Source organism: Leucoraja erinacea, chromosome 8, assembly GCF_028641065.1.
Source record: "Leucoraja erinacea ecotype New England chromosome 8, Leri_hhj_1, whole genome shotgun sequence".
NCBI classification, from domain to species: Eukaryota; Metazoa; Chordata; class Chondrichthyes; order Rajiformes; family Rajidae; genus Leucoraja; species Leucoraja erinaceus.
In genome coordinates this window covers 34,951,665-34,976,764 of record NC_073384.1, presented here as the reverse complement: position 1 = coordinate 34,976,764, position 25,100 = coordinate 34,951,665, and the positions used below count along the sequence as shown (strand labels likewise).

At 46.6% G+C, this 25,100-nt stretch overlaps 1 protein-coding gene across 5 annotated transcripts in view; it reads right to left on the bottom strand.

The window, feature by feature from the left end:
- Positions 1-25,100, bottom strand: part of prkn (parkin RBR E3 ubiquitin protein ligase) — a 702,314-nt gene that overhangs the window by 98,660 nt on the left and 578,554 nt on the right. The window lies entirely within an intron of this gene.

Below are 25,100 nucleotides of genomic sequence, written 5' to 3'. Positions count from 1 at the left end.
GCATTGTTATGGTCTGGTTACCTGGTATTACTAATTATTAGCAATCATACTTGGCTATGTCAAAAAGAAGACTTTCAGAAACAATCTTTAAAGGAGCAATGAGGTAAAAAGGTTTATGGGCCTGTCCCACTTAGGCGACTTTTTAGGCGACTGCAGGAGACTTTGCGCTCGCCACGTGTTCGCGGGTGGTTGCCGGGGAGTCGCCTTCATGGCCATGAGAAGTTCCCCCATTTTGGGAACTAGTCATGGCCTCATTATGGTCGCCGAGAATTTTTCAACATGTTGAAAAATTAGAGGCAACGAGAATGAAGTCGCCGTGGAGTGTAGCGCAAATTCGAGCCGTAGGTGAGTCGCAAGGAGGTCGAAGGTTCTCGTAGGTTTGAGCCAGTGCTGACCAGTAATTTTCATTGGCCCATTGCGGGGAAAAAAAGGTAAGCAGTAGCTTTCAGAACCAAGGAACCGACCGGTAATGTTAAATGTCCGCCAAACTTCACAGCCATATATCTCTGGCTTCTTAAAAGTTGTCTCCACTCCTTCTCCCCCCTCCTTCCCCCCTTCCCCCTCCTTCCCCCCCCCCCCCCTCCTCCTTCTCCCCCCTCTCCCCCTCTTTTAAAAGACTTACCAAACACTGTGCATTATCTGTCTTAATTACAGCGCCAACCTTCCTGTTCATCGTGGTGTGTGTCTGTATCGCCTTGGCTTTGCTCCATGGGAATTTTTTAGACAGCGCTCCCCCACTTGCCCTGGCCCCCGCCTTTGCGATGTGTGTGTGTGTGTTCCACTCTGACAGTCGCTGTTCCAGTTCCTGGTTTTTCAGGCAACTGCCGGCAACTTGACAGTCGCTGGCAGTCTGCTGAAAAATCGCCTAAGTGGGACAGCTCCATGAGGAGGATTCAAGAATTTGGGGCTTTGGCAACTGTAAACACAACTGCCAACAATTGAGGATGTGCAGGAGGTCAAAAATGAACGAATGATTGATTGATTGATCATGGAAACAGGCCCTTCGGCCCACTGAGTTCACTCTGATCATCGATCACCCCATTCACACAAGTTCTATGTTATCCTCGTTTCACATCCACTCCCTACACATTCAGGGAAAATTTACAGAGGCCAATTAACCTACACATCTTTTGGAGATGTGAGAGGAAACCGGAGTCAAGAGTGAAGAATCAAGAGTGTTCTATTGTCATATGTACCGAAACGGAACAATGAAATTCTTACTAGCAGCAGCAGCACAACAGGTTTATAAACACAGTACTCAATAGATAATATCATAAACAAACAAACAAAAATGAAGTTCAATGAATAAATGTCCTAGTGTTCAATAGCCTGATGATTGTTGGGAAGATGCTGTTCCTGCACCTGGACGTTACAGTTTTCTGACTCCTATACCTTCTTTCCGATGGCAAGAGTGAAATGAAAACGTTCAAACTCCACACAGACAACACCCAAGGTCTGGATCAATCCCAGTCTCTGGCACTGTGAGGCAGCTGCTCTACCAGTGCTATTTTCTGGTGACTGTAAACGGCTGCGGGGAAGGGGAAAGCGTACAATGATGCTCGGATAAAGTGGTGAGATGTTGTAAATGAAAATCTTAAAACTGTGACATTGGAGGATCATGAGGTCAATCAGCACAGGATTAACCTATATCTAGGAGTTTGGTTTAGAGATATGGCGTGGAAACCTTTGTTTGGTCCGCGTAGACCAGCAATCACCCATACACTAGTTCTATCTTATACACTAGAAACAATTTACAAAGCCAATTAACCTACAAACCGGGAGATAGACACAAAAAGCTGGAGTAACTCAGTGGGTTGGGCAGCATCTCTGGAGAAAAGGAAATTACGTTTTGAGTCAAGACACTTCTTCAATCTGAAGTAGGGTCTTGATCTGAAATTACCTATTATTTTTCTCCATAGATGCTGCCTGACCCACCTGCTGAGTTACTCCAGCTTTTTGTGTCTATCTTCAGTTTAAACCAGCATCTGCAGATCCCTCCTACACTGTACAAACCTGCGCGTCTTTGGAATGTGGGAGGTGGAAAGTGGGAATGTGTCTTGGTGTAAACTAGGGTATGAGAGACTGGATAACAAATTCATCCTACCCTGCATTAATAACAAAGGTGGGTTTTTTTCCTGGAGATAAGGAAGACTGGCAAGGTAAAAATAACTTGACTAACTGATCTTCTTCCTGCTTCACGCAGGCCTTCTCCGTGATATAGCTTCCAAAGCTCTCTAGTATCCTGAGGAAAAGTTCTGCAAAAACATTTCCTGTCGTCTAATGACAATCAAGCCAAATTCTATTTGATTTCATATGACTGTAGGTTCATATTGGAAAGGAAGTACAAGTAAGGCATGTAATGGGACCAATTGCAATTTCCAATTTCCTGCCTACATCAATGTAAAGGCTTTTCTCTTCATTTCCACCACTGACACTCGATAACCCTAGCTTGTTTGCTTATTCCTAGAACATCTGATCCCCTTCCCAGCAGGAGAGGAAAGTTCTTCTCTGCAGCGTTTCAGAAGAATTGTAATTGCTTTCATCAAGAATGGGTTACACAAGAAGCAAAGCACTGGGAAAAAAAATCTCCCCGGTAGATACTTGTTTCGGTAAGTTAACCTGGAAACTATCCTCATATTGTCACCCATGGCACCATTCTGCGCTGAATGCACTTCATTAAATACATCAACAGCCCTTTAAAGAGTTTGCCTTGCAGAATGCTTGAAATGATATTCTATTAATGGTGATAGCTGGGAAGTATAGGCCTGTTGGATTGTTATTGTTTCAGGCACCCTGCTACTTTTGCTGATTGTTGAAAAGCACAAGGTTGGGTAAAATGTGAGGAAACATTCACAGTTAAGTCATGAGAACAGATTATACACCTGCCAGTATCGTCTTTCTTGGGGTGACCACTTGCTGATTGACACAGATGACTCCGCCATTACAAAACTAAGATAGATTTCTGCTTTTCAGGAGGCCAGTGTTTACAGTTAGAATGCATTCAGAATGGTGATGGCAGCGGACACAGGAGTAGAATGGTGCCGGTGAGTGGGCTGGGGGCTTACCTCCAATGCCAGGGAGGTGCTCTGCGTGTTCAGTGGTCAGCCATTAGCTGAATGGTAGCCTTTTGAGCCGAGGGATAGCACGTTTGCAGTTTGACGTGTGTTGATCGAGGTGTCGGCGGACTGGGTCGTTGGTGGCCCTGCAGCAGCCTGGGGTTCGAGTGGACCAGGCACTGCTCCAAGAGGCTGAGCATACAGATTGGACATGGCCTGCAGTGGCACGGGACGATAATGGTGGAGGGCATCAACAACATCACTGGGCGACCCGTGCAACTCTGACCCAGTGCTACCACCAGGACAACGAACCTTTATGGCCAAGATAAGACCACATTTTTAACAACTTTGGACTTGAATCAGATAAAGGCGCTGGGAACATAGAGACTCTTGTGTACTGTCTCAGTGCAATCTACTATTCTTACACTTTTGTACTTAAGTATGATTGTGCCAATGTATAGTGCAATTTGTTACTGAACTGTATGCAACAAAGGAATTTTACTGCACCAAGGTACATGTGACAATAAAGTACCACTGAATCATTATAAAGTCAACTATCGCAAATTTAGACAGAACATTGACAAAAGCATAGTAGCACTTTTTATAAATTCTGCAATGGAAGCTTTATATTTTTGTGAACATTATAAAACAAGAAACGATATTTTACAAATCCATGCATGAAAATATCACAGTAGTGCAGCTGGTAGAGCTGCTGCCTCACAACACCAGAGGCCCAGGATCAAACATGACCTCGGGTGCTGTCTGTGTGGAGTTTGCACATTTACTTTGCGTGCTCTGATTTCCTCCCACATCTCAATGATATGAGGGTTCATAGGTTAATTGCCCTCTTTAAATTGCCCCAGTGTGGAAGCGAAAGTGGGATAACGTAGAACTAGTGTGAATGGGTGATTGATGGTCAGCGTGCACTTAGTGGGCTGAAGGGGCTGTTTCCATGCTGTATCTTTCAATCAATCAAAATTATTTTGAGACTCAAGTTTTACATAATTGTCGCCATGAAGTAAGTTAATTAACCTTTGGCCCATGCCAGTATAGGGTTTCTTAAAGCTTAAGCTTTTGAATGAACCACATTTGCTTTGAAATTCGATGGTGCCAAATGAAACCTCACAACATTTTAAAACGTTGGTTAATAAACAAGTGTTTGAGGAAGATTCAGTCTTTGCTGGCCATCTTTCAGACCAGATATATGCTTTGTCACCAAGACTGTCTACTTCCACACTATATGACTCGCATAAATGCTGTTGAAAACCACATTCAGTACCTTTGCTACCTCTCAACAGGGCTGTTCCTGTGCTCTTAGGTACCTTCGATCTTTCACCCTCTCGAAGAAGCAGATCATTCAAATTCTGGTCACTCCTTTCTTGAGTTGATGCCAAGATCCATCACTATCACGTATGTATGTTCTGATCTAAGTTGCTTCTGGTTCTGCAGTGTTTTGATTTTTAGATTCTTATCCTTGGAATTCTTTCATGGGCTCAACCAACGCTACTGCTTCCAATCTTGTCAACCCTTGAAATCCCTGCTCCAATTCTAGCTTCTTGACGAATCACATTCAGGGCTTTTTTAATAATGATAAGCTCCAGCAAACCAGCATCTCTAATATGTTAAATGTCATTATTTTGTTTTTTTGCCATATGACACATATGTTTATTAATCATGTGCACCAGCAACTTCTTTGTGTCGAAGAAAAACACTGATCATGACCATTCACTGGCATGTCTTCAGCTGACTTTTCCAGTTCTAACAAAGGGTCTTCAACCTGAAGTGCTAAATTCTGTTACTTTAGAGTCATAGTCATAGAGTCCGAGTCAGCAGTGTGGAAACAGGCCCTTCATCCCAACTTGCCCACACCAACCAACATGTCCCAGCTACACTAGTCCCACTTGCCTGCGCTTGGTCCATATCCCTTCAAACCTGTCCTATCCATGTACCTATCTAACTTTCTTAAACATTGGGATAGTCCAGCCTCAACTACCTCATCTGGCAGCTTATTCCATACACCCACCACCCTTTGTGTGAAAAAGTTACACCTCAGATTCCTATTATAGGAATTATAGACCAGTTAGCCTGACATTGGTGGTGGGGAAGATGCTGGAGTCAATTATAAAAGATTAAATAGCGGCACATTTGGATAGCAGTAACAGGATCGGTCCGAGTCAGCATGGATTTACGAAGGGAAAATCATGCTTGACTAATCTTCTGGAATTTTTTGAGGATGTAACTAGGAAAATGGACAAGGGAGAGCCAGTGGATGTAGTGTGCCTGGACTTTCAGTAAGCATTTGATAAGGTCCCACATAGGGGATTAGTGGGAAAATTAGGGCACATGGTATTAGGGGTAGATTACTGACATGGATAGAAAATTGGTTGGCAAACAGGAAACAAAGAGTAGGGATTAACGGGTCCTTTTCAGAATGTCAGGCAGTGACTAGTGGGGTACCACAAGGTATATTGCAGCTATTTACAATATACATCAATGATTTAGATGTAGGGATTCAAAGTAACATTAGCAAATTTGAAGATGACACAAAGCTGGGTGGCAGTGTGAACTGTGAGGAGGATGCTATGAAAATGCTGGGTGACTAGGACAGGTTGGGTGAGTGGGCAGATGCATGGCAAATGCAGTTTAATGTAGAAAAATGTGAGGTTATCCACTTGGTAGCAAAAACAGGAAGGCAGATTACTATCTAAATGGTGTCAAGTTGGGAAAAGGAGAAGTACAACAGGATCTGGGGGTCCTTGTTCATCAGTCAATGAAAGTAAGCATGCAGGTACAGCAGGCAGTGAAGAAACCGAATGGCATGTTGGCCTTAATAACAAGAGGAGTAGGGCCCTAGTGAGACCATACTTGGAGTATTGTGTGCAGTCTTGGTCCCCTAATTTGAGGAAGGACATTCTTGCTATTGAGGGTGTGCAGCGTAGGTTTACAAGGTTAATTCTCAGGATGGCGGGACGTTCATATGCTGAGAGAATGGAGCGCCTGGGCTTGTATACTCTGGAGTTTAGAAGGATGAGAGGGCATTTTATTGAAACATAAGATTGTTAAGGGTTTGGACACGCTAGAGGCAAGAAACATGTTCCTGATGTCCAGAACCAGAGGCCGCAGTTTAAGAATAAGGGGTAAGACATTTAGAACGGAGACGAGGAAACACTTTTTCTCACAGAGAGTTGTGAGTCTGTGGAATTCTCTGCCTTAGAGGGTGGTGGTGGCCGGTTCTCTGGATACTTTCAAGAAAGAGCTAGATAGGGTTCTTAAAGATAGTGGAGTCAGGGGATATGGGGAGAAGGCAGGAACGAGGTACTGATTGGAGATGATCAGCCATGATCACATTGAATGGCGGTGCTGGCTTGAAGGGCCGAATGGCCTACTCCTGCACCTATGGTCTAATGTCTATTAAATCTTTTCTCCTTCACCTTGAACCTATGCCCTCTGGTCCTAGATTTCCCATCTCTGTGCAAGAGACTGTACATCTACCTGATCTATTCCTCTCATGATTTTATACACCTCTATAAGATCACCCCTCATCCTCCTGCGCTCCAAGGAATAGAAACCCAGCCTACTCAACCTCTCCCTGTAGCTCACACCCTCTAGTCCTGGCAACATCCTCGTAAATCTTGTCTGAACCCTTTCAAGTTTGACAATATCTTTCCTACAACATGGTGCCCAAAATTCAACACAATATTCTAAATGCGGTCTCACCAACGTCTTATACAACTGCAAATTTACCTCTCAACTTCTATACTCTATACTCTGACTGATGAAGGCCAATGTACCAAAAGCCTTTTTGACCACCTACCTGCGGCTTGACCTTCAAGGAACCATGCACCTGCATTCCTAGATCCCTCTACTCCACAACACTCCCCAGAGGCCTACCATTTACTGTGTAGGTCCTGCCCTTGTTAGACGTCCCAAAATGCAACACCTCACACTTCTCTGTATTAAATTCCATCAACAATTCATTTGCCCATCTGGCTAATCGATCCAGATCCTGCTGCAATCTTTCATAACCATCTTCACTATCTGCAAAATAATCCACTTTTGTATCATCAGCAAACTTGCTAATCATGACCTGTATGTTCTCATCCAAATCATTGTAGATGACAAACAGGCCCAGCACCGAACCCTGAGGCATACCACTAGTCACAGGCCTCCAGTCCCATTACCATTACCCTCTGCTTCCTTCCATGGAGCCAATTTGTTGTCCATTCAGCTATCTCTCCTTGGATCACATTGAATCTAACCTTACAGAACAGCCTACCATGACAAATGCCCTACTGAAATCCATGTATACAACATCTGCAGCTCTGCCCTCATCATCCTTTTTGGTCACGTCTTCAAAAAACTCAAGCAGATATGTGAGACACGGCTTTCCACATACAAAGCCATGCTGACTTTCCTTAATCAGCCCTTGCCCGTCCAAATTCCTGTATAACCTATCCCTCAGAATACTCTCTAGTAACTTTTTAACTACAGATGTTAAGTTCACCGGCTTATTCCCAGCAGCCCTTCTTGAAATGAGGCACAACATTTGCCACCCTCCAGTCTTCCGGCACCTCTCCTGTATTTAAGGACGACTCGTAAATTTCAATCAGGGCTTCCACAATTTCCTCTCTGGTTTCCTACAATGTCCTCAGATATACCTGATCAGGCCCTGGAGATTTGTCTATCTTCATACACGATAGTACCTTCAGTACTTCTTCGACAGTAACACTGACTGCTCTCAAGACATTTCCATTGACTGCCCCAAGTTCCTCCGTCCTCCTGTCTTTCTTCTAATACAGAGGAGAAATACTTATTGAGGACCTTTCCCATCTCCTGTGGCTCCACACAAAAGTGACTGCTTTGATTCCTGAGAGGTCTCACTCTCCCTCTAGTTACCCTTTTCCCCCTTATGTATTTAGGCTTTATCTGCCTTTACTGTCCGATCTGCTGAATGTTTCCAACACTTTTTGATTTTTCTTTAAAATGAAACAATTCCCTGATGTCTTTTGAAAACTGGAGAATAACCTTGGTTCAGGACCTGATGTGAACTGTTTAATTTAGTTTATTATTGCCACGTGTACTGAGGTACAGTGAAAAGCTTCTGTTCGCATGCTATTCAAGATCATACTATACACAAGTACAAGCCATACACAAGTATAACAGGTGGTGCAAAGAGAACGTTTGTTGTTTTGCGATATAACAGCGTTATAATTACAGATAAAAAGTCCAGTGTCCATAACTAGGTAGATGGGAAGAAATGGACAGTTCAGTTGTCTGATAACAGAGGGGGAGTAGCAGTTCCTAAGTCTGAAGCTAGACACAAAGTGCTGGAGTAACTCAGCGGGTCAGGCAGCATCTATGGAGAAAAGGAATCAGAGACGTTTTGGGTCGGAACCCTTCTTCAGAATTCAGACTAAAAAAAACCTTGAATCTCCTTAGTCTGATGGTATGTGCTTTCAAGCTTTTGTATCTTCTGCCTGATGGAAGAAGGAATGACCAGGGTGAAAAAGGATCTTCCGAGGCACATGAAGTGCAGATGGAATCAATGGGGGGGGGGGGGGGGGGGGGGGGGGGGGGGGGGGGTGTTCTGGTGGAATGGGGGCTACTTCCACAGCTCTCTGTAATTTCTTGCAGACTTGGGAACAATAGTAACCAAACCAAGCTATGATGCAAATTGACCATATGCTTTCTATGATACATCTTTTAAAGTTGGTAAGAGTGGTTGGAAATATGCCAAACTTACTTCCTCCCCATAGGAAACGGAGGCACTGGGATGCCTTTTTTGGCCCAATTATCATACACTGATGTTGGGGGCAGTGAGAACTATTTGTGGCAGGGAATGAGACTGGGAACAATATCTGACAGGGTATTGCAAGAGCAAATACTTGTGGTTGTGAGAAGAAAGCCGCGGAATGGAAGCATTTGACAACGGTATGGGAAATGGCCTTCTTCAATGTCACCAGATTTAATAACACTACAAGCAGAAATATGTAGCCATGGTAACAGCAGAATGGACCAGCAGTGCATTAGAAACAGTATGTGATGAAAAACAATTTCCTGGTCTTAAAAGAAACCAAGAACACACAAAGGAAAAGAAATACATATTGAATTGGAGACCTGCTTCAACATAATATAAAGTAACAATAGATTACAATAGATTATTTTAATCTCACCAGGATTCATAATGGTTTCCATTACAGATGAGCCCTTTATTCCCTGCTATAGAGCTGCCAGACTAGGAACAAAAATTATGGAAGGAAAATAGGCAATTTATCCTCACGAGAAAACTAATGTTGAGCAACATGAAAAAATAAAAATAAAATGAGTAAAATTTCCAAGAGAAGGTTCTGAAACACTCTATCAGCAGCTGATGGAAAATTCAGTGAAATAACAATCCAGGATATTAGTTAAACATTATAATTCACAGGGTTAAACAATATTATAGCTCCGTTTGAGACAGACAATCAAAGATAAATTTTGCAGCATTCTTGGTAAAAATGCACTGATCCTGAATTACTCCCTGCATGTGGCGAACAAATGGTTTAATTAGATAAGATCATTTCACAGCAGCTATGAGCAAAATGGTTCGGCTTCTTTCAATTTTCTAAACAACTACAATTGCAGTGGGACATGCATGAGACTCCGATGTCCATTCTCTATTTAGAGAGAACAGGTTCCCCATTAATTCCTGTCCATAATAAATGAGCAATGAAAGATAGGTTAATCATTTTTTCATATATTGGTTAAAAGTTCATTTCCGATACATTTCCAGTTTCATGAGAAAAAATAAATGCTGGATTTTTTTTACTATGTTTACTGCATTGCTAGAAATTATTTGACAATTATTCTACCTCCTCTGCAGCTAACATTTAAAGTGTTCATGTTCAATATAAAATCTTCTGTTTGGCAGGCTCAAATAGAAATAAAGTTGGTAATACCCCCAAAATAGGCATACTGATTGTAATTCAGGGCAGTGGGCAGGCGCTGTAGACCTGCACGGGAAGGTAGACGCTCCCGCCCCCACGAGTCTCGGGCAGATGTGGCTCGTCAGCCTGGGAAGGCAGTCCATCGAGGAGAGGGAAAACTCAGATTTAAAACCTCCACTGCCTTGTGATCATATCCAGTCATGGAAAAGGTTCCAGGAGTAAACCTCAAGAAAATCCGGAATCGGAGTCCCTAAGGCAGTTCGGCGTTGTCTACAACCTCGCTCTGGCAGCTCCTGCGACGGCGCAGGTGCCAAACGTTAACGGCCCTGCTGTTCCTTTGGATCGATCAGCGACGGGAAGGGAGGGACGTGCTGCATGGGCAACAACCTGTCCTCCATATGACATCGCCCAGGCTTGCATCCGACCAGGATGCATCACCCATGGTCTGTCATGACCGAGAGGGGCCTACTACTGATTGTAATGTGTTACTATTATTCCGTGGCATTCCTTCTGATGCAAACAGCACCCAACAACTGCTCATTCTTGTATGTCATGGCCGTCCAAAGTGGGGGGTGCGCTGGGTGCGACTGCACCCCCCTTTTTTTCCCTTAAGAAAAGAGTCACCCAAAAAAACAAATAAATAAATAAATTTGAAAAAAAAAAAATAAATCAATGTTTCCACTTTGGAAATGGTCAGTTCTCTGTTCTCTCGTCCCCGGGCGGGAGTGGCTGAATCTGAACCCAACGGCTGTAACCCAACACCAGTCGCCGCTGCGGCGGAGCACGCTCCCCTCGCCTCCCCCTTACGCCGGGGCCCAAGCCATCTTCCCCCCGCACTACCCCCGCTGGGCCCACGCCACCCCCGCTGGGCTCATGCCACCCCCGCTGGGCTCATGCCACCCCCGCTGGGCCCACGCCCCACCCGCTGGGCCCACGCCACCTTCATTCCCCCCGCCAGCTGGGCCAACGCCACCCCCACGGGGCCCACGCCACATTCATTCCCCCTGCCCGCAGGGGCCGGCACCACCTTCATCTTCGCCCCCCCCCGGCAAGAAAGAGGGGGGATGTGAGAGGGGGGAGGGGGGGAGGGGGAGAGAGAGAGGGGAAGGGAGAGGAGAGAGAGATGGAGAGGGGAGAGGGAAAGGGGAATTATCTTGAGTGAGATTGCAAAATTAAGGTAGGTTTTAGAGCTATTATATTTTCTCCTCCATATGAATAATATTAAACAATATCAAACAATTGGAACTGCTTTCTTTTCCTTGATAACAATACTGAAAAATATGACTTCCATAGTTTGTGACATAAATACACATTTTATTGGAATCATTATATACAGATGTAACATTTCCATTTTGAGATCGGGGGGGAGAGTGCTGGGGGCAAATATGCGTCAAGCCGATAGCCTAATCGTTAAAGAGTTAAAAGATAGCCTAATCGATAAAGCGCTGAGAAGAGGAATCAGAGCTGGCAAGGAAAGATACTCTGAGAAGTTGAGGAGCAAGTTCTCAGCTAGTGATTCTTCTTCAGTTTGGAAAGGCATGCAAGAAATCACCAGCTATAAGAGGAAAGCCCCCCCGCTCTTTGGACAATCGTCAGCTGACGAACAACCTGAATGAGTATTACTGCAGGCTTGAAAATCAGAAACGTAACCCTGAAACCCACCCCCCAACAAACACATCCAGACCCCAGTCTGCAAAGAATGGACCTGGCACCCTCTCCTTCCCATTCACCACTTCACACCTACTTAAGGCAAGCCTCCAGTATGAAAAGAGTGGAACCTTCCCCACCCCACCCAACCACTTCACACCCACTCACAGCCTGACCTCAGTCTGCAAAGACTGGGCCCTTCTGCACCCACCCCACTCCAATCACCACTCCACTCCAATCACCACTTCACACCCAATGACTGCACCTCCACAGACACCTCTGTCAAGCTTCTCAAGTTTGTGGATGACAAAACCCTGATTGGACTGATCCAGGATGGGGATCTCTGTACTCTTTTCAGTTTGACATCTTTCCTATAACATGGTGCCCAGAACTGAACACAATATTCTAAATGCGGTCTCATCAACTTCTTATACAACTGCAACATGACCTCCCAACTTCTATACTCAATACTCTGACTGATGAGGGCCCAAGTGCCAAAATACTTTTTGACCACCTGATATTCCTGCGACACGACCTTCAAGGAACCATGCAACCATCAACCATTCCTCTGCCCACCTGGCTAATTGATCCAGATCCTGCTGCAATCTTTCACAACCATCTTCACTATCTGCAAAACCACTCACTTCTGTATCATCAGCAAACTTGCTAATCTTGCCCTGTTCTGTGACGTTTCAGAGTGCTGGAGTAACTCAGCGGGTCGGGTGAGTATAGAAGTTGGGAGGTCATGTTGCAGTTGCATAAGAAGTTGGTGAGGCCGCATTCAGAGTATTGTGTTCAGTTCTGGGCACCATGTTATAGGAAATATGTCATCAAACTGGAAAGGGTACAGTGAAGATTTATGAGGATGTTGCCAGGACTAGAGGGCCAGAGCTATAGGGAGAGGTTAAATAGGCTGGGACTCTATTTCATGGAGCACAGGAGGCTGAGGGATGATCTAATAGAGGTGTATAAAATCATGATTTAATTAGATATGGTTGAGTTTTTTGCCCAGAGTAAGTGAATCGAGGAGCAGAGGACATAAGTTTAAGGTGAAGGGCAAAAGATTTAATAGGAATCTGAGGGGTATGTTTTTCACACAAAGGGTGGTTGGTATATGGAACAAGGTGCCAGAGGAGGTAGTTGTGGCAGGGACTATCTCAACATTTAAGAAACAGTTAGACAGGTACATGGATAGGACAGGTTTTGAGGGATATGGATCAAACGTGGGCAGGTGGGACTAGTGCAGATGGGACATGCTGGGCCGAAGGGCCTGTTTCCACACTGTATCACCCCATGACTATATCTTTCCCTCTCAAACCCATTCTCCTGCCTTCTCCCCATTACCTCTGACACCCCTATCAATCAAGAATCTATCAATCTCCTCCTGAAAAATGTCCATTGACTTGACCTCCACAGCTGTCTGTGGCAATGAATTCCACAGTTCACCACCCTCTGACTTAAGAAATTCCTGCTCATCTCCTTCCAAAAGGAATGTCTTTTAATTCTGAGGCTGTGGCCACTGGCCCTAGACTCTCCCACTAGTGGAACCATCCTCTCCAAATCCACTCCATCCAGGTTTTTACCAGGCTGGGACAGACGGCAACAGCTTCACACCATGTCCCAAAGCTTGTGTCCTGTCCTGCATCACCCAAGGCAGCAGAGACGTTATAGGAGAGGGCAAGCATTCTAACAAAATAGCTCACGATGGTTTGGGTAACATTCAGGAAAGTCTATGCATGGCACATCATGAATTTTACTGAAGAACGGTCTTGACCCGAACTATAATCTATACCTTTTCTCCAGAGATGCTGCCTGACCCACTGAGTTACTCCAGCACTCTGTGACATGTCACCTATCCATGTTCTCCACAGATGCTGCCTGACTCGCTGAGTTACTCCAGCATTCTGTGAAACGTCGCCAATTCATATTCTCCGCAGATGCTGCCTGACCCGCTGAGTTACTCCAGCACTTTGTGACTATTTTCCCTTCACCCATCTGCCCAAGCCCACTCTCCCCCTCCTTTCCTATGTTCCTTTCCACCCATAAACCTCTCTCTGCCTTTACATTTCAATCCTCTTTCAAATCTGCTCTACTTATCTACATGCATTTTTCTTCTTCACTTTTTAGTCATAGAATGATGTAGTGTGGAAACAGGCCCTTCAGCCCAACTTGCCCATACGGACCGACATGTCCCATCTACACTAGTCCCACTCACACGCATTTGGCCCATATCCATCTAAATCTGTCATATCCCTGTACATGTCCAAATGTCTCTTAAACATTAGGATAGTCCCAGTCTTAACTACCTCCTCTGGCAGCTCGTTACATACACCCAGCACTCTTTGCGTGAAAAAGCTACCTCAGATTCCTGTTAATCTCTGAAATATTGGTCATAAATTTGGTGCAAAATGCTCCAAAACAAGGCTCAGAATGCATCAGAGCATCTAAAACCCCTGAGCTTCCAGGGCCCTTAAGCGGGCCCTGGACCCCGGCATCGAGGGACTTCACGCTTCGCGCTCGTGATGTGTGCAGCGCACACATTATTTCACATTAAGTTTTTTGTAATCCTGTCATGCCACCCCCCATTTTGAAAAACTTTGTACGGGCCTGTATGTGGTTTGATTGATTGAAAAATTCAGCATGGAAACAGGCTCTTGATCCATCAAAGCCAATCATAGATCACCTGTTCACACTAGTGCTATTCCGCTTTCTCATCCACTTTCTACACACTGGGGGCAATTTACAGAGGCCAATTAGCCTATAAACCTGCATGTCTTTGGGATGTGGGAGGAAATCTGAGCACCCGGAGGAATCTCACACGGTCACAGGGAGAATTTGCAAACCCCACACAGATAAGGCACAAGATCAGGGTCGAACCCGGGGCTTTGGCTCTGTGAGGCAGCAGCTCCACCAGCTGTGTCACTGTACCACCCACACTGACAGCACACCAAAAGAATAGGTGAATACTGGAAAATAAAAGTTCAAATTATTTGAAAGCAAATATCCATTAGTACTGCACTAAAATATCTTAAGCAAGAGAAAAGCATTTATTTGATAGCACCATCTCAAAACACTTTATAGTCAATTAATTATTTTTGTGATACTACTATAAGATGCCATTAGTGTCAGTGGGAAGAACTATTATATATAGATGATATTACCATCATCATGATTACCAAAGATTTAGCAACCAAGAGAAAACAAAAGTTCTGTAATAATGTCCCATTAATCTGCAGGGTAAGGAAGGGAACACAGTGACGGAGGACTGAAAAAAAATGGACACTGATAATGAGGATGTTGGTTGAGTGGATAAATGGGAGTTGCAGTGTCATGAAAAAGGAAAATAAAGAAAGACATAAGGAGCAGCAGATGCTGGAATTTAGTGCAAAACACAAAGTTCTGGAGAAACTCTGTGGGTTAGGCAGCATCTATGGAGGGAAATGGTCAGACAATGGTTTGGGTTGGGACCCTTCTTCGGACTGACTGTAGAAGGAGGGGGAAAACTGGATACAAGAGGTGAAGGCAGGACAAAACCTGGCAAGTGATAGGTGAATATACTGTAGGTGAGTGCGGTTTGAATGGTAGATGGATGGAGTAAGTGACAAAGGCCAAAGATGAAAAGGAGACAAAAGGGTCCCAGATAAGGAGAGGAGTGAAATGTTAAACCAAGGGAGAGAGAAGTGAAGGGTTTCAGAATTCACATAGAAATTATTTTACTAGATTGAAAAGTATCACACTAATGCTGTTTACAAAAGTCCTAGAAACAACATTGTCGGGCTTTCCTGTGCGACAGCCACACTGGCTTAAAGAACTCTTTTGATCCTAAATTCTCACAGGCATTTACAGTAGTCCAACAACTGCAACTCTATTAGAGGGAGATGTGGAGGCTTTGAAAAGGGTGCAAAACAGGTTTACCAGAATGCTGCCTGGATTAGGAGGGGATTGGCTACAAGGTGGGATTGGACATATTTGGATTGTTTTCTCCAGGATGCTAGAGGTTGAAGGGAGACCTGGTGAAAGTATATAAAATAATGAGAGGCATAGATAAAGCCAGAACCTTTTTCTCAGGGTGGAAATGTCAAAGTCTAGAGGGCATAGTTTTAAGGTGAGATGGTCAAAGTTTAAAGGAGATGTGCAGTTTTTTTACACAGAGGGTGATGAGTGCCTGGAATGTGCTGCCAAGTGTGGTGGTGGATGTTCCACCATGTTTATGTAATTTAGGGTGTTTTACTCAGGGATAAGGTGCAGGTGTAAATTAAATCTCCACCATAAAGTCAATGGTTGAATTGTCCAGGGGTTGAAACTCACCCAGGAATGGGTACATTGTTCTCATTAAATTGTTAACTGGATAACAACATTTGTTTCTGGAGTTGTTCAAAACAATCTCTCTTGACCAAATTGTTTTTCAAGATCATCTGCGGATGCTGCAAAGTGAGTCGTGAGATGGACAATGTGCTCAGATCATGAAAGGAAATGCAGATGCTGGAATCTTGAGCAAAACACAAAGTGCTGGAGGAACGAGTCAAGCAGCATCTGTGGAAGAAATAGACAGATGACATTTCAGGTTGGGACCCTTCTTCAGATAGATGGAGTAAGGGAGAGAAAGCTGCAATAGGGAGGTGGGGATGGGACTAAGCCTGGCAAGTATTAGCAAAGATCTTCGAGCAGAACAAGATAGGCCACTCCTGCGAAATACAATGGGCTGACGTGTAGTACGCTACGGAGGGGATCCTGGGCATTTTTCACCGCCCATTTTAGTAACCGGAGCCTACCTGACCCGACCCGACTCGCAGTGTAATCAATGTTGTGGGGCAACAGTTTGTGTGTGTGATATAGGGTTAGATTCATAATTCTGTTAGTTCATAATTCTGTTAATTCTTGTTAAAGAATAAAATGTTTGTACGTATGTACATAGAATGGATTACGGTATTACATAGTTGGCACCTAAAATTAGGTTCCACTGTACTGTTTTGTACTGTATTAACTTCTAATAAAATAAACAAAACAAAAAAAAAAAGAATAAAATGTTTATAAACACACATACATGAATGTGATATAAATGTATGTAATCATATAACACACACAATTATATTTCTTCTGATCCAATGATGAACTTTATTTCAGACTAGACAAGGGACATTAAATAAAAAACATTATAAACCTCCCCGCAACTTCACACACACTAGGCCTTATCCCACCCCTCAACTCTCCCCCTCCCCCACCCCGGCACACTCCTCTCGTCTCCCCCCACACTCCCTCTCCCCGCTGCCCCACACTCCCACTCACCGGGCCCCACACCCCCTCTCACCGGGCCCCACACTCCCCCTCCCGCCGCCCCCCCCCCACACTCCCTCTCCCGCGCCCCCCCGGGCCGCTCACTCCCTCTCCCGCTGCCCCGGGCCCCCACACTCCCTCCCCCGCTGCCCCGGGCCCCACACTCCTTCTCCCGCGCTGCCCAAGGCCCCACACCCTCCCTCTCCCGCTGCCCCGGGCCCCACACTCTCCCTCTCCCTCTCCCGCTGCCCGGCCCCGGGCCCCACACTCCCTCTCCCCGGACCGCACACTCCCTCTCCCGCTGCCTCGGGCCCCACACTCCTTCTCCCCGCTGCCCCACACTCGTTCTCCTCGCTGCCCCCGGGCCCCACACTCCCTCTCCCTCTCCCCCGCTGCCCCGGGCCCCACACTCCCTCCCCCTCCCGCTGCCCCGGGCCCCACACTCCCTCTCCCTCTCCCGCTGCCCCCGGCCCCACACTCCCTCTCCCTCTCCCTCTCTCTCCCTGCACCGGACCCCACACTCCCTCTCCCTCTCCCGCTGCCCCCGGGCCGCTCACTCCCTCTCTCCCGCTGCCCCCGGCCCCCACACTCCCTCTCCCGCGCGGCCCCCGGGCCACACACCACCCTCCCCCCCCGCTGCCCCGGGCCCCACACTCCCTCTCCCGCTGCCCCGGGCCCCACACTCCCTCTCCCGCTGCCCCGGGCCCCACACTCCCTCTCCCGCTCCCCCGGGCCCCACACTCCCTCTCCCACTGCCCCAGGCCCCACACTCTCCCTCTCCACTGCCCCAGGCCCCACACTCCCTCTTCCCGGGCCCCGGGCCCCACACTCCCTCTCCCCAGGCCCCACACTCCCTCTCCCCGGGGCCCACACTCCCTCTCCCCGCTGCCCTGGGCCCCACACTCCCTCTCCCCAGGCCCCACACTCCCTCTCCCCCCGCTGCCCCAGGCCCCACACTCTCCCTCTCCCTCTCTCCCCGGGCCCCACACTCCCTCTCCCGCTGCCCAAGGTCCCACACTCCCTCTCCCACTGCCCCAGGCCCCACACTCCCTCTCCCGCTGCCCCGGGCCCCACACTCCCTCTCCCCCTCTCTGAGGCCCCCACTCCCTCTCCCTCTCCCCGGGCCCCACACTCCCTCTCCCGCTGCCCTGGGCCCCACACTCCCTCTCCCCAGGCCCCACACTCCCTCTCCCGCTGCCCCAGGCCCCACACTCCCTCTCCCTCTCCCCGGGCCCCACACTCCCTCTCCCGCTGCCCCGTGCCCCACACTCCCTCTCCCGCTGCCCCGTGCCCCACACTCCCTCTCCCCACCCAAGTCAAAGACCAAAGCGAAGATACGGGAGCGGAGGCGGAAACAAAGATCCGATCTTTGGCCGGAAGCAAGATGGCGGAGCAAGATGGCGGAGGCTAGTTGCTAAAATGAGTCCATAAATCACCCATGAATCTGCCCATGAGCGTACTACACGTTTGCGTGAGAGTAACCCATCTTGCTTTGCTCTAAGATCTTTGGTATTAGGTGGATTTTGAGTGAGGGGTTGAGTGACAGATGGGTGGAGAAACTGACGAAGGCTAGAGATGAACGGAAACAAAAGATAAGGAAGATAAAGCCAGACGGAGGGATAAAAATGGAAGGGGAGAGGGGGAATGGAGTGAGAAGGAACAACAGTAACTAGGTTGGGATTATGGGACAATGTTGGGATTCTCCATTTATTGTGGATGTCATAAGGAAGAAGAGAGAATTTTGCAAGGGGTAGACTTCAATTGACAACCATGCACATCATTCATTCAAGTGCCTGAGCATATGGATAAAGGTGTAAGAGTCTAATGTGGGAAAGACCAGGGGTGTCACAGGCAGTGTACAGACAATGATAACAGAAGAATGACAATTCTTAAGCCTTATTGTCATGTCAAAGCTAACAGAGGAGGCAGTTGAGTGTTACGATAATGCAATATATGAAAAATAGGTTAAATTAATTTGCCCAAATTGATTAGTTGGGACTGTTAGATTAGCTGTGCAAAGAAACTGTTCTGGCATTAATTTAGACTATCATTAAACACAGGTCCCAGAGATAATGCAATTTGCCCTGACTGCTGCAATACATATTCAAAGACATGGACTGAATTTAAAAATACAAAATATATTAATGAATTAGAATTAGGATTCACTCAAATCAATATTTTAGTTCATAATTGATCCTTTGAGGTGGGAAGTAGATATTCTCCCCAAAAGATGCAAATGTTGCTGGCCATTTATTATATTCCACACAATCAGTGCTAAGTGTAGGACACAGAAGGAATTCTTAACACAGGAAGGGTGAGCCACATGGGAATGAATGTAATCCAGGACTGAAACAGAAATCGCACTGCTTGAGAGCAGCATACTTTGACATGTTCAGATGAAGCAACCTCTTATTCCTAAAGGAGAAGTGTAGTTATGGACCAGGCTGCAGCAGACGGTAACAAATTTAGTATTTGTTATCGGGCCTTTGATTAACTGAGAAGCCGTTGCTCAGCTAGTCTGTCCTCTGAAGAAATGAGACAATATTTTATTGGACCCGCTGATAAACCTCTGCCACTGCACTCCATTAACATTCAGCATCAGAACAAGGCCTCTTACATCAGCTCTTACAAGGCCTCTTACATATGAAGACACATAGTGCTGGAGCAATTCAGCAGATCAAGCAGCATTCCTGGAGAACATGGATAGGTGACATTGTGGATCGGGACCCTCCTTCAGACTTGTATCCATTACAGATTTGTGTCCTTTTCTTCTCCTTTGTTTAAATATCCAAAACCCATTTAAGAGTCCAGGGTGTTTTATTGTCATATGTCCCGAAATGGAACAATTAATATTTTACTTGCAGAAGCACAACAGATATGTAAATCTTGTACTCAACATGGTTTATACATGTAAATATGTGTCTATCTAAAAGCTTCTTGAATACCCCTATCATAGCTGCCTTCACAACCACCTTGGCAGTGTTTTCCAGGCACCCACCACCCTACTGTAAAAAACTTGCCACTTAACAAGAACAACTTGACAGTGATATCAACGTAGACATGTATGCTACATTTTGCCTGACAGGAGCAGGGAGTAGAAGGAATAGTCTGGGTGGGACAACTCTGATTATGTTCACTGTTTTTCCAAGGCAGCGTAAAGTGTAGATGGAGTCAATGGTGGACAGTCATAAAGCAAGTTGAAAGCTATTTTTTGAAGTAGTAACTAAAGTTAGAACTGAAGAAAATCTATTGATGTTATGTAAATTAACTTCCAGAAAGGCCAGGAAGTCCCTTTTTCAGAGACTGTTGACTAAAGCTGAAAGTTATGGAGTTGAAGGCAAATTATTGATCCTACTTGGAAATTGACTGAGTAGACAGCAGCAAAGTGCAGAGATCATGTGCAGGCACGCATATTGCCAGGTTGTGACTCAGGCAGTCCAGTAATTAGCTGTGATCAGGACACAAATATTCTCTATATTATAAATGGGAGGAGATAGGGTAGAAAATCGCAAATTTGCCATTGATGAGCAGCTTTGCAAGCAGTACAGATAGAAGCATTTTACTTCGGAGTCACGTGAGTGACTACGTGAAGAACCCACCCAGCGCGCAGGCGCGGCATTACGTCAGCAGTGCAACAGCGGCAGCAGCTGGAGCCAGGCTCTCCAGCTGCAGCATAAAGACGAGACCTCAGGTAAGTGCCTTTTTTGTTACAGAGTCGCGCTAGAGAGAATAATGGCCTCTCGCAAGCGACCAGCCAGGAGGACTGCCTGCCCTACTCCACCCGAGGACGGGTCCATAGCGGGACGGCAGCCTCTCGCAGCGGAGGAGCTTTTTCAACGCTCCCGCTCACCCGACACCGAGCCGCCCCCAGTGCTGCAGATCTCAACGCCCCGCACAGGGAGGAAGGCGACACAGGAAACCGACCGGCCGGTGTCCTCCGATGATTCGGAGGAACGGGAACACTCTCCCCCACCGAAAAGGGGAGACGCTCGGATAAGCTGCATGAGGCAGCTCCTCGAGCGTATGATTAATGAGGAGATGCGGCATCTCCCAGGAGGACGGGCTTTGGCCTCCTCCTCTCCACACCCTTCTGTACCCTCTATATTCGAGGGCAGTAAGGGAGGCCAGGACTGGGCTGGCCTATCCCAAGGGCAGGCGGAGGATATCGTCAGCATGCCGGGCGTGCCGGAAGAAGAGCTACTGGGTGTAGTGGGCCGATATGCGGCACCACCAACAACTGGGATGGTGTTGCCACCCAGAATGGCGGCAACTATAAACAGGCTGTCCAACAACCCGCTGCAGGACAAGGCTGTCCAGCAGGCCCTTGACAACTACATCGCGCCCGAAAATTGCGAGGCGCTGAGGGTCAAGACGGTAAATGGGCAGATCTGGAACCAGCTGGGGCAGCACATAAGGGCTCAGGAGGTCAAAATGCAGCGAGTCCTGAAGCTCCACTCAGCAGCCGTCACCGCCTTTGCTCGGTCCGTTGGGGATGAAGACTTGACCATACCCCAGCAGGATGCCCTCGCACTGATGTGCAGCACCACGTATGAGCTAAACAACCTACGGCGGGACAACATCAGGCCTGCCCTCAACCCAACATATGCCGGCCTCTGTAAAGCTCCAGCGCCCGAACGACAGGTGCTGCTATTTGGTGCGGATCTGGCCAAAAGGCTCAAGGAGTTGGAAGAGGCGGCAAAACCAGTAGGCCTCATGAGGGCAGGGCCAGGACCGAGCAGGGCGAAGACACCCAGTTGGCCGCACGCCTCGGCATCCACCAGCAGGTACCGAGCTGGTGAAAGCCTGGTGACCGCCTCCCACTACCCCCAGTGCTCTTTTTTAGAGCGGGGCCCAGGGCGGAGCCGTGGGAAGATACGCCGCCCCACCACAGCACCAACACGGACAACCTTGGGCCAGACCCACCGGAAACGACCCCACAAGTGAACATGGAGGTAGGTGGGTCTGGTTCCTGTCAACATACACAGACAAAGGGTGTAGTATTAACAGGGGGACGTTTGAGGTTCTTCAAGCATGTTTGGTGCTCCCTTACTAACAATCAGTTTATACTCAACAGTATTAGTGGATACAAGATTGAATTCAAACCAGGCGTAGAACCGCCAGTTCAGCACATGCCCCAAAGGGTGTTCCTTCCCTCGGCAGTTGAGAAAGTAGAAGGACAAGCTGAACTTGATCGGCTCGTGGCTAAAGGCATCATAGAAATGACCACACACGAGCCGCAAGAATTTGTATCAAATATTTTTCTCAAAACCAAAAAAGATGGTGGATGTCGCATTATTATTGATCTGACATCACTCAATCAGTCTGTTGAGTATCAACATTTCAAAATGGAGACATTTGTCACTGCCAGACAACTGATCTCCAAGGGATACTACATGGCAAGCATAGATATCAAAGATGCTTACTATTTGGTACCCATTCATAAAGATTACTTTAAATATCTGAAATTTATCTGGAGGGGCCAGCTATGGCAGTACCGAGCTTTGCCCAATGGTTTAACGACAGCTCCCAGACTATTTACGAAAATTCTTAAAGTGGCCATGAAGAAATTGAGAGAACTAAAACATTTAGTAGTGGCCTATCTGGACGATGTTCTCATATTAGGAAGAACACGGGAACAAGCTGTCGCAGGAGTGTTAGCCACTAAACAACTCCTTGAAACTTTGGGTTTTATCCTCCACCCAGATAAATCAATATTGGAGCCTACTACTAACATGGATTACTTAGGCTTCACTATTGACACGATTCACATGACTGTCACTCTGCCCAGAAACAAAACAGTTTCACTCATTGAAGCTTGTAGCCATTTAATTGCCACACCGCAACCTAGAATACGGCATGTAGCCAGAGTTATTGGCTCTATAGTAGCAGCATTTCCGGCTGCCCAACTTGGGCCCTTGCATTATCAAAATTTACAAAGAGCAAGGACTCATGCATTACGCCTTCATAGGGGGCATTATGATCGCAAAATGGATTTACCCGCTGAAGCCAAATCAGAACTTCAGTGGTGGGTTGACAATATTTGGCACAGTCACAGTCCTATCACCGTAACCAATCCTAACATAACCATTGCAACGGATGCCAGTGCTTTAGGCTGGGGAGCTACTAACTCCAAAGACAGCACAGGTGGCAGATGGACTAACTCAGAGGCATCGCTACTACAATCACTGGGCATTAACTTTTTGGAAATGCTCGCCGCCTTTTATGGGCTAAAAGCATATGCATCTGGTATGCGACACGTGCATGTTAGAATTATGATCGACAACACTACGGCAGTATCTTATATCCAGCACATGGGTGGCATTAAATCAGTATCATGCGACAAATTAACTGCTATAATCTGGCAATGGTGTGTCGAGAGACATATTTGGCTATCAGCTGCCTATTTACCAGGCAAACTAAATTTAGTGGCGGACACCAGGTCACGAAAATTCAACGACAACATCGAATGGATGTTGGACCCAAAATTATTTGCTAAAATTATCAAGCAATATGGTACGCCAGATATAGATTTGTTTGCGTCTAGGTTAAATCACCAACTACCCATGTATGTGGCTTGGGAACCAGACCCAGAGGCAGCAGCGGTAGATGCCTTCACGCTGGACTGGGGAAATTTCTTTTTCTATGCTTTCCCTCCCTTCTGCCTCATCAGTCGGGTACTCCAGAAAATTCAGGCAGACTCAGCCTCTGGCATTCTGGTCGTGCCCGACTGGCCTACCCACCCATGGTTCCCAATGTTCCACGACATGGTGGTAGAGACACCAATGGTCCTTCAACACCACCCCCAATTATTGACTCACCCGGTAACTGGCATTAGCCATCCATGCCACCAAAAATTGAAACTCCTGGTTTCCAGATTTTGAACAGGCCTTACCGGGGATTGGGGTTATCAGACAGAACAATCACCACCATGTCGGCATCCCTGCGAGTTTCCACCAAGAAACAGTACCTGACCTTCATCAGGAAATGGGAACAGTACTGTCTGGACGCAGGGACATCCTACACGACGACTTCGATCTCGGATGTGCTGGAGTTCCTGGCCCACCTGCACCATGATCTCAAGATGAGCTACAGTGCCATCAATACGGCTCGGAGCGCACTGTCCGCATACCTCATGCCGATAGAACAGCATAGTGTGGGATCCCACCCTCTAGTCATCAGACTCCTTAAGGGGATCTTTAATACCAAACCCCCTACACCTAGATACACTCACATGTGGGATGTGAGTGTAGTTCTCACACACCTTCGAGGTTGGCCTCCGGTGGGATCCCTGAGCCTGGAACAGGCCACTTACAAAACCCTCATGCTCATGGCGCTTGTCTCAGCTCAAAGGGTTCAGTCGCTCCATCAGCTTAATCTGAACTACATGGTGACCACCCCAGATACCATTACTTTCACCATGCCGGGGTTGGTAAAACAAAGTAGACCAGGTACATCAAACTCCCCGTTGATCTTCCGGGCTTACCCTCCAGAACCTAGGCTGTGTGTGGTGACCCACCTTCATCATTATCTAGACACAACCCAAACGCTAAGAGGGAGAGAGAAAGCCTTATGGGTTAGCCACAGAAAGCCTTTTGGACGGGTAACCAGCCAAACATTATCCAGATGGTTGAAACAGGTCCTCAGCATGGCAGGGATTAACACAAATGTTTTTAAATCCCATTCAACCAGGGCAGCGTCCACCTCAGCGGCGGATAGGATGCAGGTTCCCCTCGACCACATCCTCAGAGCAGCGGGATGGTCAAGGGAATCGACATTCCAACGATTTTACAACAAACCGCTGATGGAACAGGACGTCTTTGCGGATACCGTTTTAAAAACCGCAAAGTTATGATTTAAAGCCCATGGGAGCTATTTTGTTTTTTGTTATAGTTAATAAATATTTCTTTTATAACTAAACAAACTTGTTGGTCTCTAGCTACCACTTCCTCCCTCGATGATCTTTCGGCAGTGAGTGAGTGATATAACTGTTACACGGTTTGAAATCACAGACCTTTGAAGTCTTCACGTAGTCACTCACGTGACTCCGAAGTAAAATAGTAAGATTAAACGAGTACTTACCAGTACGAAGTTTGATCTGTATTTTATGAGGAGTTACGATGAGGGATTACGTGCCCTCCGCTCCCACCCTCATTATATAGATCAAATTCGGACTAATGTCTCGTTGGTCTTCACTATC